The following is a 15,302-nucleotide window of genomic DNA, read 5'->3' on the forward strand; positions in this document are numbered from 1 at the left end:
CTCAGGCCACGGCCCTTGCCGTGGCTTCTGGACACTCCCCGACTCATCCTGCCCCCGGGGCAGGAGAGAAGCGACGCGGCCCGGCCCAGGGCTGCTCGGCCTCTATTTTTAGCGGAGCCGAATTCCTCCCCTTTCACCCTCCCGTCGCTCCAGCCCAGCGCCGGGGACAGCTGAAGGCAGATCGGTTTACCTTGGCCCGCGGGGTCCCGGCGCTGCTCCTGCCCCAGGCAAAATGCGGCCGGGCTGCCGGGAGGCACGGCCTGACCTGGGCAAACCAGGCAACGAGGCACAGCTGGCCATGGTCTGGGTTAAAGCCTCATTCCCACCTCACTCAGGTGGTTGAGATCAGGTGTTATTAGGAAAATCAGGGCTCCTTAAGCTAAAGACCTGCCACCTGGAAGACTTGCACTTGCCAATTACTTTTTCCTAAGAAATGCACAAAGCACAAAACAGAACCCCAAGTCCTCAAGTGGGATCCCCCCCCTGCAGACCTCTGTGCACCTGTCTGCACCATCAACAGCCACTGCTCTCTTTCTGGTACCAAGGAATTGTCCTGGCAGGGTCAGTTTTGCTTCACAAAGATTCAGTAAAGCTGTCTGATGATAGTGGACTCAGGGTGTCCTCAAAATGAGGTTGTTTTACTTGAACTTTTTCTGCAATTCTTTTTAGACACTTCAGAGGCCTGCCAGGAGGATCAAAAACCTGGGCTTTCTCTTGGTTGCTTCTCTCCAGCTGAGTTTGGATTGCTGAAACCAGAGAGTTGGAAGTGAAGGAGAGGGGAAGGAGAGATTCTGCAGTTTAGCTGGGCCAGTGTTGTCAGCAGTAGCCACTGGGCCCCAGCAAGCAGATTCCAGCTGTCCAGCACAGCTGGCCCTGGTTTTCAAAGGCACTTGGAGTGGTTTTGATGAGAGCTACAGACAATTCCCACTTCTGGCCCAGGGTCTTTCCAGCACCAGAAGCCCCTGACAAATGCTGTGCTTAGTACTGACAGTGAACTTGCCTGACATGAGCAATTCTCACTTTTGCCAGGAGATCTGCTAAATTTTACAGGAGCAGTTATTTAAATGGACAAAATGAGGCCTCTACCCTCAAACTTAACATCAGAAGGATGCAGCAACTCAGCACGTTGCAGAGGAACTGCATGTACTGGTGGGCAGAGAGAGCTTACCTACCTTGCTGGTTTGAAACAAGTTAGTTTTCCCCCTTACTAGTTTGCAAGGCTTAGAAGCATCAGTTAAAATAATAATAAAATGTGATGTTAGGCTTGCAAAATTTAAGGGGATTTCTGTGAAGGCTTCTTGCAGCCTGGGTGCAGTTTGCACAGCCTTTATTTTTAAAGCTACCTTGATTGTTCAAGTATTCTAGTACAGGGGGTATTATTTGGGGCTGGGACACTGGTTTACATCTTCATATTTCCTCATCAGTTGTTTGCTCTGATGTGAGCAACTCTGGATTTGGGGTAGATCACCTAAAGTCTGGCTTTGCATTAAAATTTTGTTAACTCACAGATATTCAAACATGAATCTGAGCCCTAGTATCTCTGTATGTCACTTTCCCAACTTGAGCAGGGAAAAAGTGTCACCTTGTTGCTTTACAGCTCTAATACTGGAAGCTGAGAAGCACTCAGATGCTGTGGTGACAGAACTGATACACAACAAGCTGGATCTGCAGCCAGGATTGTGCAGAAACGTACCTGTATGTGGCTCTGACACGAAGCTTGTACCTCTCACTGACAGCACTCTCTGGGTTTCTGAATTAGAAACAATTTCTGCACTCTCAGATAAATCAGATACCCAGAGGAAGAAGTTTTAGTGATGAATACAAAGAAGGCTGAAGTGTCCTGTGCAAATGCTGTTTAGGTGTTCCCTATTCAGCTGAGTGGCTGGGGAGGGTTTAAATTCAGGTCTGTATCAGGTGGGGGGAGCAGGATTTAAAGTCAAGTATAGTATGCTCAAATTACACACCTTTTGTGCTCCTCCCAAGATTGTGGTGAAGTCATCTAAGCTGAGTGGCAATGAGCCAACAAGGCAGCATGGACATTTGAAGCATCATCTATACCCTTTTATGGTTCCTGAACTCTCCTGCCCAGAGGGACAAAGGCAATTGCCCCAAGCACAGCAAGATCTCACAAGCTCCAAGCGTGAAACACGAGGCTTTTGCAGCTGAAAGACAGATGCAGCAGATCACATTTGGGCTCTCCAAATACTGCAGCTCAGGATTGGTCTCTGGAAACAGGCACAGCAGAGCTGCCATTCTGCATGGGGCTGGGCCTCTGCGAAGGGTATTTATTCCCCCAGAAACATATCCCAGAAGGTTCTGACTTGGCACAGGCTTGCGTAAGTTTGGTATCATTTACAAGCTGAAACTGTAAGCTCTAAATGCCTTTATACAGCACAACTATTGATGCTTAATGTCCAATAATGACAGTTTGTCCATGAAGCACATACTCAAGTGATGAGCATGCTTCTCCTATTGTAAAATATCTATAGAGACATATATTCCCTGAGGAATTCTGGAACTTGCATAGATAGAGTAGTGGCATTGCTCCTCAGCATACTTTTCCCTTGCTTCTTTGGCTTATTCTCAGGTTGAATTTTCTCTTTTCTCTGGGCAGTGGTTTGTAAAGGGTCCAGATTCTGGTATTTTATATAGTGGGAATTTTACATTATGCCCATAAAACACTCCAACAGGTTTAAATTAGCTTTGTCACAATGGTTCCTGGTATATTACTGGTAAAACTTGATGTAAAACTCTTCCTGCAGTCAGGTGGAGGAAGATTAGGCCTTATATTTAAGATTCCAGATGTGATAAAGTCTCACTAATACAAGTACTTACTCATAATTCACTTTATATTTTTATATTCATACTGGCATCTAGAGATATCTATTGCATTATGATAAAATAAAACAATCATTAAGTTGCCATGTCTAAACTTTTGCTACCTCTGTTTTCTGATGATGCCTCTAAAATCTGTCCAAATAAATCCATTGGACATCTCCTTATTGCCTGGCCTGCAAATGCTTGAATTGGAATGCTAGGACAAATTTCTTTACTACCATAAAAACCACAAAGATTTTCAGATGAGATTAATACTTAATATAGAGCCAAAGCACAGCCCATTCTGTAGCAAGCACATCTTTGCTCTAAGGGATGTTTCATTTGGTCCCCATCTTGTTTTTTACCATTCCTGTGTAGTCTGAGGCACTACACAGAGGATCTTTTTTTGGCAGCCAGTTTGCTGTGCAGAATCTTCCTCTTTTTGATTGCCAAACCCCAACTGTTATATGCAAATAGAGTTCCAGCTAATGGATAATATGGAGATTGCAGTTTAATTTCTCTCAATAATTCAGTCTGATAAACAGAGAAACCTTAAGCAGATGCTCGTGGTAAGGGGTAATGATCAGACTCACATAGCGAATCTCTCGCTTGTTTTCTATAAATCATTAAAATTAATTAATCAAGCATTCTTTGCTGAGACTCTGGCACTTTGGCTTGATCCTCTGGGCTGTGGCATGTGCTCAGCACCTGGGAACTGGAGCATCTCACATTGCTCTGCAATGATCCCTCTGGCTGATCAAGCTTTGTGAACTGCAAAGCAAATCCTGATCACAGCTGCTGGATCAAGCACCACACTGGTGTGAGGCCTTCAGCAATGGAGATAAAAATCTTCCAGATGATTGAAAGCCTAAAATAGATCAGTCTTGAAGGTCTGTTCTCTCTGCATTTCAGTACGTTTGCTAAACTAGAATGGTCACAGTTTACAAAGGCATGCATTTCTGTAACAGTATGGGATTAGTTTTGGTGTCTAAGTAAAAAGTAAATTCTCTTTACAACTCTAGAAAAGGCTACAAAGTTGTGGTTTAATGTGCAAAGACTCACATGCAATCTCAGAGCTTTGCTCCCAGCTAAGAAATCTTTTAAAGGCTCTCAGCCAACCTTGGTTTAAAGTCCTGGGTTTACTGAAACTGAAGCATCCTGAAATATACCAGGAAGTTCTGAAATAAGTGAATGTTTGGCAAAATGTGTTTAGGGGATGCTAGTGGTTATACAAATACCATATGGCGAATGTAATGTATTTATAGGAAACACTGACAGTATTTAGCACAATCTATGAATTATTACTTGAGATCTTCATTTAGCATAAATGTTTATATTTCATTAAGCCTGGAAAATCTGAGTAGACCTACAAAATAAGTTTTCTGTCCCAAAATCCTGCCCAGATTAGCTCTCGTAGATGACTGCTTGGCAGCCTGCCTTTTTTTGAGGCAAGCTGGGTGAAATGCAACTGTTAAGAAAACTCATCTTGGTGCCAACAGCATCTGACACCAGAGCCTTTATGCATCCAATAACCGTTTAACACCGGCAGACTAAAGCTGAATACCATTGAAAACATGAAGGACACAGGTTTGCAGCTGTGAGGTGGCAATGTCACAATGGGAGAATGCAATGAAGGGCCTGGGCCCCTGAGGTTTTTAGCACTTCTATGTGAAGCCAGCACTGGCAGCAGAGGCTGAAGTGCTGTGTGGCTTAAGGCAGATCATAGAAGTGCTCCCTGCACTCTGTCATTGAGAAGTAGCCTTGAGAAGCAGACGAAGTCAGCTTTGTCACCCTGAACGGATTCCTTATTTCTAATTTGTGCTTTCACAGGTAAATTAAAAGATGCAAGGTTTGGTATGAAGTGTCTCTATGTTACTGCTGCCAGACAGAAGCCAGCGAGAACAGCCGCAAACCAACTGAAAAGGCTGAGCAGTTGGAGCTGCAGCTGCACCCTTCACCTTCACCTCTTCCAGCCCTACTTAAGATGGCACAAACGTGTGCACATGCACAAATCAGGTGAAGTTTGGACCTTACAAAAGTGACAGGCAGTTTGTTTCCTCTCCAGGGGAGGCAGTGGGGAAAATACTCAAAGTAAGCTGTTACTTGGCAGCTTTTGTTAGACACCTGCAGACAGTATCCTAGCTCAAACCAGGTGCCTTGACTTCAAAACACCTTTTTGCCCAATGCCCCTTCTCCAAGGCAGTGAAAGGTTTATGGTAGAAACCATAAAGCTAACAGGCTGAGCCATGGGTCTGCTGCTACTCATAGCACAAGCCAAAGGGCAAAGATGGTCCCACACCCCTCACGATCATGATAACAAGAAGAACAAATCAAACCTATTACTTGCTACTTACTGTGTAAGGAAGAAAGTGCACTTCTTCATAGAGCCCATCATGCTGCTCATTACAGCTTTCCCTTTACAAGTCCTTCTGCTACTTGTTCAGGTCTTAAAACTTGAAAGGTTTTGAAGTTGAGGAGGAACAGGAGCTTTGATGTTTGACTCCACCAGGCTGCAGACTGGCAGTGGTGGCTGATCTCACTCCGGCCTTTGTGGAACTGAGAGAAAGTAGTATTTGAAGAAGCAGCTTGGGAAGTCAAAAGTGTACAATACCAAATCCAGAGCTGAAATCCAGAGGTAAACTCAAATGGACATGAAGTCCCAGTCAGATGGGAGACCTGACATTATAAATCTTAGGCCACCTCAGTAATAGGCAGGCAAGTTTTGTGATGAACCTTACATGACTGATCTGAGCCTTCTCTGGAGTTGTGTCCGAGCTTCAGACACAGAAAGCTAATAGAGCAACAGCAGGAAAAAGAACATATAGCAATATTTGAAAAGAAACTTGCCAAATTGAGCTGTAACATTATTTCAGGCTTGCATGTGCAGTGATACCATAGGATAACATCTTCTAACATCTTTCTGTTTCTGACTTTTTCCTTAAGCGTGGTAAAAATTAATCAGTGTTTGATTTTTACAAGCCTGAGAGACAAAGAGAGGGATGTAATGATTAGTTTTTCAGACATAATTTTTGGGCTCAAAGAAATGTAAAAAAAAATAAAAAAAAAAAAGATATGCTTGAAGTCCAGAGTGGATCCTTAAAGAAAAAAAGGAGACCTTAAATTAGTTGAAGAATCTCATCTTAAAAGGAAGTTCTAAGTGTTACAAAAAGCCTAGAGTGTGCAAGACATTTTCTGTTAATTTGAACATGCTCTTATGCACCAAGCAGCACTAGAATTGTATAGCCAGGCAATAAGTTGCCTTCCTCTGTAATGGACCTATCACCCCTCTACAACTTTCTGTTCATTCCTTGCATCAAATTGTCTTCGCCTTTAAAGCTCTAAACTGTTCATCCCAGATGCCTCAGTTCTTTTTAACTTGCAGCAATCAGAAGCTGTATCTGATGGAATTTTTCTAGCATTTCTTCCAGTAAGACATGAGCAAGGCTCAGTGCTCACCCAGGTTCAGAAGATGAAGCTCACCTGTTCTACACTGAGCACTTAGGCACCTTTTTTCCTGTTTCCTCTGGTCATGGCACTGTGGCCACGCCGTGCTGCTCTGAGGCTCCCCGTTCATTTCCAAAGGAGCTGAACTTGTGGCTACCTCCTAGACCTCTCACATGTTTGAATCAGATGGCAGCTGGTATTTCTCATGTGTCAACCAAGTTTTGATCTGAATGACATGCACAGTGCCATGGGTGAGCTCAAGCAAAGAGACAGACTTTTTCCTTTTGCTTTTATAGATTTGCTTGAGTCCTCCTGACCCATCAAATTCCCATAGCACAAGGTGGCTGCCTCTGACAGTGGGCTGGTAGCTTGATCTTTGAGAAGAAGCAAAGCTTTAGCTCTGAAAGTCAAGCATTGCATGACCTGGAGACTTTTTACAAAGCAGACTTCAGGTAAGTTGGGGGATTTGGATTTGTTCAAGGCAGAGCATGTAGCTACAGCCTTTCTCCTTCAAACTGGCATCAAATGCAGGTCCCTGCCTCACCAACCCAGGAAGATTCTGCCTGCTCATCCTTTGTAGAAAACCACAAACACTTCAGGAGATGTTTCCTGCTCAAAGGACTGCATTTGAAGGTCATGGCTCTGAAAGGGAAAGAATTTTAAACTGGTTTGTATTTAAAATCTCATTCTAAATCTCCATATGAACTATATTGACATAAGTGATTTCTTTATTATTTTTTTTGCTCTGGCCTTATTTCAAAGCAGTAGCTAAACAGTGCATTCAGCTCAGGAATGTTGTGTGGAGTGACCAGCATGCACCAACACTTGGCATTTTGGTTGAGGCAGGACTGCACCCAGGCTCTGTGCTGGTGACAGCTGCCAGTTGTAGCTACAACTTGATTGTTTCTTGTCCCACCATCCTGCTCTGGCCTTTCCCTGAGCCACTGCTACATACCCCCTTGGAGCACCATGAAGCAGTGCTGCTTTCAGGCTTAGTACCCAGTTCCTCATTTCTGTCCTCCAACATTATCCCTATGTATATATCCTTCCTACGTTCTGGTGACACTGACAGCAGCAGAAATATCATTTCTAGGCACAGGATTTGGCTTTCTGTGCCTCCACTCAGAAAGCTCCCTCAGCACCTTTTAGCAGCTATTGCTCTTTTCTCTCCCTTTTGGTTTTTTTCCCTAGGTAATATGCCAGCAGGGATGGGGCTGAGATCCTTCTGGATCAGGAGCAGAGACAAATGCAGCTCTGTTTGTAAACACTCCAAGGCTAAAATTAGCAGGAGTCAGAAGAAGACTCGTTTATAAACTTCCAGGCTCCCCGAGCCATCTTGGGGAACGTCACACATGTCTCGACACATCTGCTGCCACTGAAAATAGCACCTGGCATTGCCTTCCCTCCACGGGCCCCCCCAGGCAGTGGAGCCTCCAGTGCCCACCCCCAGCTGACATCTCTGCATCCCAGAGCCCCTCTCCTGCCTTCAGACTCATGAGCCTAATGACACCGCCACAAATGATCAAGCACATTTTCAGATGTAGAAACTATCCAGGTTCCTCCTTTAAATACCTTGTAGAAACTGGAAGAAAAGCCTCAGTCAGCTGGAATATTGTCCCACTTGAAGAGGAGGGTTTCAGGGACTGATTAAACATTGGAAGACCAGGAAAACCTTCCAAATTTTTAACTGTAACACCATTTGCAAGGCCATCAGCAACAGGACCTCCAGCTCTCAGTTTAGAAATTATTTATTTTTTCTCCCTCATTCTTGTCTAACCCTGGACATTAAAGGCTTGCTCTGCTGTCAAACCATTGTAATCACGTGGTATTCTCTCCACAGATGCGAAGCATGAAGGAGCAGAGAGTGCTCTGCCTCAACTCCCTCCTGCAGAAGCCATGGTAGGAGAAAACATCACCCTGGTGTGAGAGAGGCTGCACAGGCAGGCAGCTGGTGGCAGGAGCCATCCCTCTTGCAGAACCACTGCCAACTGCAGAGGTGTGGCTGGGACTGAACTGCCTCAGCTGCAGTCCTCAAGGGATGAAAAGCCCTGGCTCACTTGACCCTCTCTGTAATGGATACGGGGACACCTGTGTTGGTGACAAAGTGCTCTGCTGCCCCTCGGGCAAGCACATGTTGGACAGTGGGACATGGAGAGATTGATGTGCCTGAGACCAGCCCAGGCTAAGGTGGCCACAGGGCAGCACCCACCAGCCCACCGATCCTGTCAGACTCACACACAAACCCAGAGCTGCTATATTTGGAAAGCAGCAGCAACCCTTTGAAAAAAGCAGGAAGGGTCAAAGTACGTGACTCGAGGCACTTCTGAGAGAGCCACGTCCTTTCCATTTAAAATGTGGTGCTTGTCGACATTTCCATCTCTCTGCCCTTGGCAGAACACACACACGTACACCATGTCATGCCCACAAAACACTTGCCTGTGATTTATATCCCCCAAATCCTTACCATATGCAAAATATCTCATCCATTTAAATAGGAGGATTATAGGAGTAGGAGGAAGCTTAGCACAAACAATGGCTGTGCTCAGACGCAGCGTGCACGAGTGATTTGTGGGAAGTGCAAGACATATCAAAGATGGCAGGTGCTGCTCTTGCTTGCGAGCTATTTATACTCGTGGAGTCACTCTACAAACACTTCTTACTTTAGTACACTCATAGGATTCTTTTTCAAAGGGAGAGGAGAGGTGTGGGGTATGGCTGCATGGGCCAAGTCTGTCATTTTAAAGATAACTGAATTAAGCATTGCCCAAAAATCCCACTATAACGTACAAAGAAGAGTAGCCTGATATAACTAGCTTCAAAGTAGGGAATCATAACAGACTGGGAGATAGGTAACAGGCAAAAAAAAAAGACATAAAAAGAGGGGAAGCAAATAGAATATTTTCCTCTTAGAAAGTACCAATCTTAGAGATCCAGGTTCTGATGGGATTTTGTCTTTTTTATTTTAACAAAAAGGAATAGTTGTCTCCCACAAGAAGTAACTATATTCAGTAAGCAGGACTTAGCTGCTTACTTCTGGGGTTTGAGAGAATGATGAGAAAGCCTTCTCACCCAAGAGATGCTTTTGGGGAGTTTTGGCCCCAAAAAGGGTCCCCATGGGCTTTGGCAGGTGTGGGGCTGAAGAAGGGGACAGGAATGCTCCTTGGGCACTGCTCCAGCCATGGGGCCCAGCCCTGGGCTGTGGCCGGAGCAAACCTGCCCAGGAACCTGCTCCCACACCTTCCTCCCAGAGCACTGCAGGGCCCAGGCACAGGATGAAGGCTCTTGGATTCAGCTGGAAGCCACAGAGCAGGGGCCACCCAGGGGCATCACCAGCGTTGGTCACAGCAGGTCTCAGTTGTTGTGAGATGTTGTAAACCCCCAGATTAATCCCTTACACATTCTCCTTGGGCTTGGGGAGGAGCAGAGATGTCACCACAATCTGAACCCTGCCTGTGCACTCCAGCATCTGTGCTGTGCAAACACCGGGAGCTGCGATTCTGATGCCCTTTCCATGTTAACACCCCCAGGGCTGACATCCTCACTTGTGTGTGTCTGGAAATAATTGTTAGAGAAACTGCTATTTCTGGCTCCCAAATCCAGCTGTGAGTGCGTGTATGATGAAAAGGTTAGTGCCCATGTTATTTACATGTCAGCACAGTTCAGAGGCACTAACAAAGGTTAAAGAAAGCAAGTCAAGATGAATGTGACATGTTCTCTGTAGTCCTGATTTTAAGCCTTTTAGCCTGGCAGACCTCTATTAAAATGGACAAGAATTTCTGCACTAAAGCTGGGAAATTCACCAAAAATAATTCTCCTTGTGTTATCACAGACATGTAGTTTTCAATTACTCTGCTGACACAGGTCTTGCAGGCATGAATTGCATCATCACCAATTATTTTTCCTGAAGTACCAAGTATTGCTGTCACTATGTCATAACTAAGGCAACAATACAAGTCTCAGAAGGGACCTTGAAAAAAAGCAACACAACCAACAAACCCCAAACCAAACCTGATTAGCAAGCATCTTCCTTAGAGCAACCTACCACAAGTCATTAATCATAAATGTTTCTAATTTCAGAAATGAGTTAACTGAACTTTAATGAGACAAACAGCTTTTAAAAGCTGCTGCATCACAAGACTGTGTACATGAAACTGGAGAGTGTTGCAAAATGACTGATTTCATTACCAACCCCAGGAAGCACTCCTCCAGGAGCAGCTTGAGGAATCTATGAAATCTCCAAATTCCTTAAAAAAATTCTACTTCTTTATGATACTTGGTATTCCAGGACATCTGCACACAGAGCTGAGGTCACTACCATAGTACGACAGCCGATACTTTGATCACTAGTGAAGTGGATCCTGTGCCTCATCCCAAATGGTTTCAGCTGGCAGGACTCATCACCCCCACCAAGGAGAGCAGGGATGCAACCACTCCCCCAGCAATGAGGCTGTTGGGTGCTGAGGAGCTCTCCTCTACCTCCCTCTCATGCACAATGCTGTTGTATTCCCACCTGTCCTTCCTCCAGCTTCTCCACCCATCAATAAGAATTGGGAAGGGAGATGAAGGGACTGGAGGAGAGCACAGAGGGGTGGAAGTGGCCATGGCACATGCCCCAGATGCCTTGGGCTCCTGAGATCTCTTTCAGACCAATGTTTCTGTGATTAATTATATCAGGATATCAGCATGGACACCTGCATTTAAATCCAATATTAAAGGGAGAGAAACAGATAACTTCTGCCAGGGAGCTGCTCCCTCCTGCTTGTATTGTTAGGGCAGAGTCCTTACACTGTTGGTGCAAGGAAACTCATAGACATTGATAACCAGAGTTACTGATCAAATCAAAACAAATACAAGCATTAAGAATGTGTGAGTTGCTGTGGGAAACAAAGGGGAAGCCTGATGCCATTACCACTTTTGGCTTAAGCAGAAAGTCACTCTGAATGGGATGAAAGGTTTCCTGAGAAGTACTCAGCTATAACCTTACTGCAAATGGAACACGCGCTCCTGGAGCAATTCTCCTTTCCAAAGTACACCCTGCTGACCTTCCTGCAAACAGATGTTCATAACCAAGCAACTTACTGTTGGTTTCTTATGACAAAACCTAAATTAAACAGATTGTTGTGCGAGGCACAGACTGGATGCTGCTGGTGAGAGCGTCATCCTGCCGAGGAGCGCCAGCATGCAGAGAGCTGCCAAAGCTCACACACAGCCACACACTTTGCAGGCATCTACCTCCCTCAAACAGCATGGAGAAGATACTGCCTGAGGTCCTCAGACAACCTCCTTCTCCTGAGAAGCATTTTCAACGTGGTTACCCCAAAGCTGATGCAGGGATGCTCTGCTAACCTTTATCAGTCAGCTCCAGCAACACTTTCTATGCAAGCAAAGGTCACAGAATTGTCTTTATAGGGAAGAGTCAGAGCTCTGCAAGGCATGAACTGGCTACGAAGGAGGCTTGGTTTGTGCCTGAGGAGCCCCTTGCTTTTGGGCAGGGAGATGAGGATGTGCCACATCCCACCTTAGCCAACCAGCAGCAGATTTGTGCCCTTTGTCCGTTTCCCTGCTGCCCCCTGGCTCAGTGACAGAGCCGGGGCACTGAGCAGAGCTTCACGCAGCCAGTCATGAACAACATCCCTCCTTTTGCAGCCAAGATCTCAGGCTCTACACCACCGACGGGTCCCTCAGGAGACAGCCTTTCTCCAGAGGCGAGGAAGGGGGGATGAGGCTGCTCCGAGCCACCTCCCCGGGGCTGCAGAGCAGCTCTGCGGGCTGCTGCTCGCCTGCACGTCGCATTGCCACCTAGTGCCTAGCGCCGGCACCCGGCTCATCGCCTGGGGCAATAGTTTTGCTCCCATGAGAATAAAACCGGTCCCAGCCATCGCACAGACGGGGTCTGGCTCCCTGCTCGCCTGAGAACAGTGGTCACCCCACTGCCTGACCTCCTCTTCCCCTCCCCTGGCCAGGCACCACAAAGCCCCAGGGTTTTAAATGATAACCTTGAGTGGTTAATGTACCAATTACTAATCACAGTGGTTACTGTTAAAGCAAAAAGCCAAACATGTCACTAATGTGCAAGGGAGGGCCAGATGCTTCATTCTGCCAGTGAGCAGAAGGGGCTTCTGCACTTGCAAAGTGCACTGGAATCAGAAATACAAGTTACTTCAACCCACTAAATTTAAGCAAATTTGACAATAAGCAGCTAAAGAATCTATGTTAATCAGTACAACATGTTGTCATATCTGTTTTTCCATTAAAAGATATTAAAGCAAATGGCTGGGGCCAATAGTGTAAGAAAAAGGAATCGACTTAGTGAAAAACTCCCTTCCTTGAGCAAAGGGTTAGCTACACCTGAATTTACTGACATCTAGTGCAGCAAGATGATGCTTCTCGAGACACAATTCAGTGTCTATTCCTGACATTGAAGCAATTTTATAAGAACAATTTCCATTAAGAACACCTAGAAGAGCTACTTCTTCCTGAAGAAGGGATGAGCAGAGAGCTCTTCACTAATGACTTCTGATTCATTTCCTCAACACCTCCGGTAACAAAGCACTGTTCTGTTCACTTCCACGAGTGAAGCACCTACTCCTTCATCTTCTGAGCTGTGCCCAGTACATAGGGTTCACGTTTTTCCCTGTCCTGACTTAGCCGGAACTTAAAAATGCTATTACACTAGGTGGGTAGCTTTAGTACCCAGAAAAAGCAGAAATATTTGCTCTTCAAAATCACTAACTGTGATTCTAACTGTGCTGCTGCGAGTTCAGAAAGGTCTGCAAGGACATCAAGCCATCACCCACCAGGAAGAAATGGAAGTTGGAAATTCCCAAAATGTCATATGAACAAATACAACGAAGTGTTGTGCAACACTGTGTTTTTTTCCTGGAGCCATCCAGGAAACAAGATAAAGCATTGCTGTACCAAGAAATAATTGTATGGCTTTTTCCACCCCTCTTTGTTACCCAATAGTACTGAAGTAGCTTCCTATGCCCTCAGCTGTATGAAGACCAGTTCCCACTTAAACAGGCAACGTGCTACTCACACTCCAGAAAGAGCCAAGACTTGTTTCATGAAGCCTGTGACCCATTATGCAGCACAACTGTGAGACCTGAAGGCCCTGCCTGTGGTGTCATTACCTGTAGAGGAGAGGATGATTCCTATTCCTCTCCCTCCCCCCAATTATCATTATTTCCAGACACTGTCAGTACATTTCTACTTGGTTGTACACTCACTAAAAATCATGTCAATTCTCCTGCTTCACTAGATGTACTGAACCCAGCTTGTTACACTATGTGGCCTCTGGTCAAACTCAAACACATTCATAATTAATGTGCAATTCCTTAAACAGTTACTTCTTAAAGAACCCACTTCCCATACCTGCCCACACACAGCCTTATTTTATATGGTGTAGCTACTTAGCTTGGACTCACCTTAAGCAGCAATGGAGAAAAGGGCTCCCTGACCTTACAGAAAAAGAAGATAAATTTTTAAACCATATGAAATATGTACTAGAAAATGACTGAACAATATTCACAATTGCAGGACTCTAATACTACCACTTATTAGCTGAATGTACCCTAGTAATGACACTTCAGAACATGACTTACAGCTAAATTGCAAGATCATTGTTTCTGCTGGCCAGTGCAAGTCAACCCTTATCACCAGCTGTGGTCCTGGACATCTGAGCCCCTCCAACCATCCACTCAGTTCCTTGAAGAATCCCAGAACTTGGTGCTATGTAACTTTTGAATCCTCAGACTAATGATAAGCACCGAGGGTGTTTACAAACAGTGTGCTGGACTTCAGGAGTGAAGTCTTTACCTTCTGCAATTTGTATTTCATGACTTATTGCCAAACACTGCCATAACTTAAACGGGCTTCAACCCCACAGCTTGGGAGAATCAGGGTGAAACCCTCCTGCCCTCTGAGCCCTCATAGCCACACTGAATTACTGAGTGTAATTCTTCACATTGCATCACTTAGTTCAATCAGTATTTTGCTGGCTGCCCAACCTCCATGGCAGTGTTTCTGGGCCCGTTCATCCTTGTGTTGTGACTTCTGGAAAGACATGCAACTACATCTGAGATGTAAATGTAAAAGGTTCCATCCAACAATTTTGGTATTTTGCACATTCCCCTTTCATCTCTTTCCTTCTGTCTCCTTTCTCCTACACTGTTAACTGGAAAAAGCAGGGCTGAACCTGTGCTATGTCTGAATTATATTGGGCTTTCAATTTTAAAAAGTATCATGTCACCTAATACCATGCAAAAAGATGCTCTGGAAGCACAATGCAGATGCTCCTGAGATGCTGAACAGATCAGCAAAGCACCGTCTGTGTTCCCAGATGTCAAAAGTGTTCAGGCCTGAGGTCTGGCCCATCTCATCATCCTCCCCATGTTCTATTAATAATGCCCCTGTCACTATAGATTAAATACCAACACATCAACTCTCATAAAAGCTTCTTGTTCTATTCCCTTTGCCCCTTCCCATCTTTCTCCAGTAGCACATTAGCCAGGTGCAAATGCTGACTCCTGTTTGCCAGGCAGCTGAGGGCCTGAGGATGTTTTTCTGGGGACAGGGAGAGGTTCATGTATGTGGACCAGAAAGGTCTCTGGGCCCAGGGAAACACACAGCATTTGGCAGCTGCACTGCACTGAGTGCACTTTGTTAGCTGCTTTCCAAGGGTTCGCTTATCTGAAATATTAATTATGATTCTGCAAGTTCCCAAACGTCCTTTCAACCACAAATCAAGCTGAAGTTAGAAGACCCATTGCAGAATGAGACAGCAAAGCTGTCCTTTAATAACAAAGGGAGCAAAGGTCTTATTCTGTCCTGTGCAGAGCTGTGTTTCCTTTGGTTAACCGCATTTTGTTGGGCTTCAGAGAGAAAAAAAACATCTTCTGTACAAACGTGGCTGGTGGATGTTGGTGGCAGGGACCTCGTTCCTCCCGCTCCGCGCGGGACACACTGGGTCTGCACAGCCCTGAGGCTGCAAACACCTCTTCAGTTTGTGATGCTGGTAGCACGACATCCCCTGATTCCTG

This window comes from Chaetura pelagica, unplaced genomic scaffold (assembly GCF_000747805.2).
Source record: "Chaetura pelagica isolate M959 unplaced genomic scaffold, ChaPel_1.0 scaffold344, whole genome shotgun sequence".
NCBI classification, from domain to species: Eukaryota; Metazoa; Chordata; class Aves; order Apodiformes; family Apodidae; genus Chaetura; species Chaetura pelagica.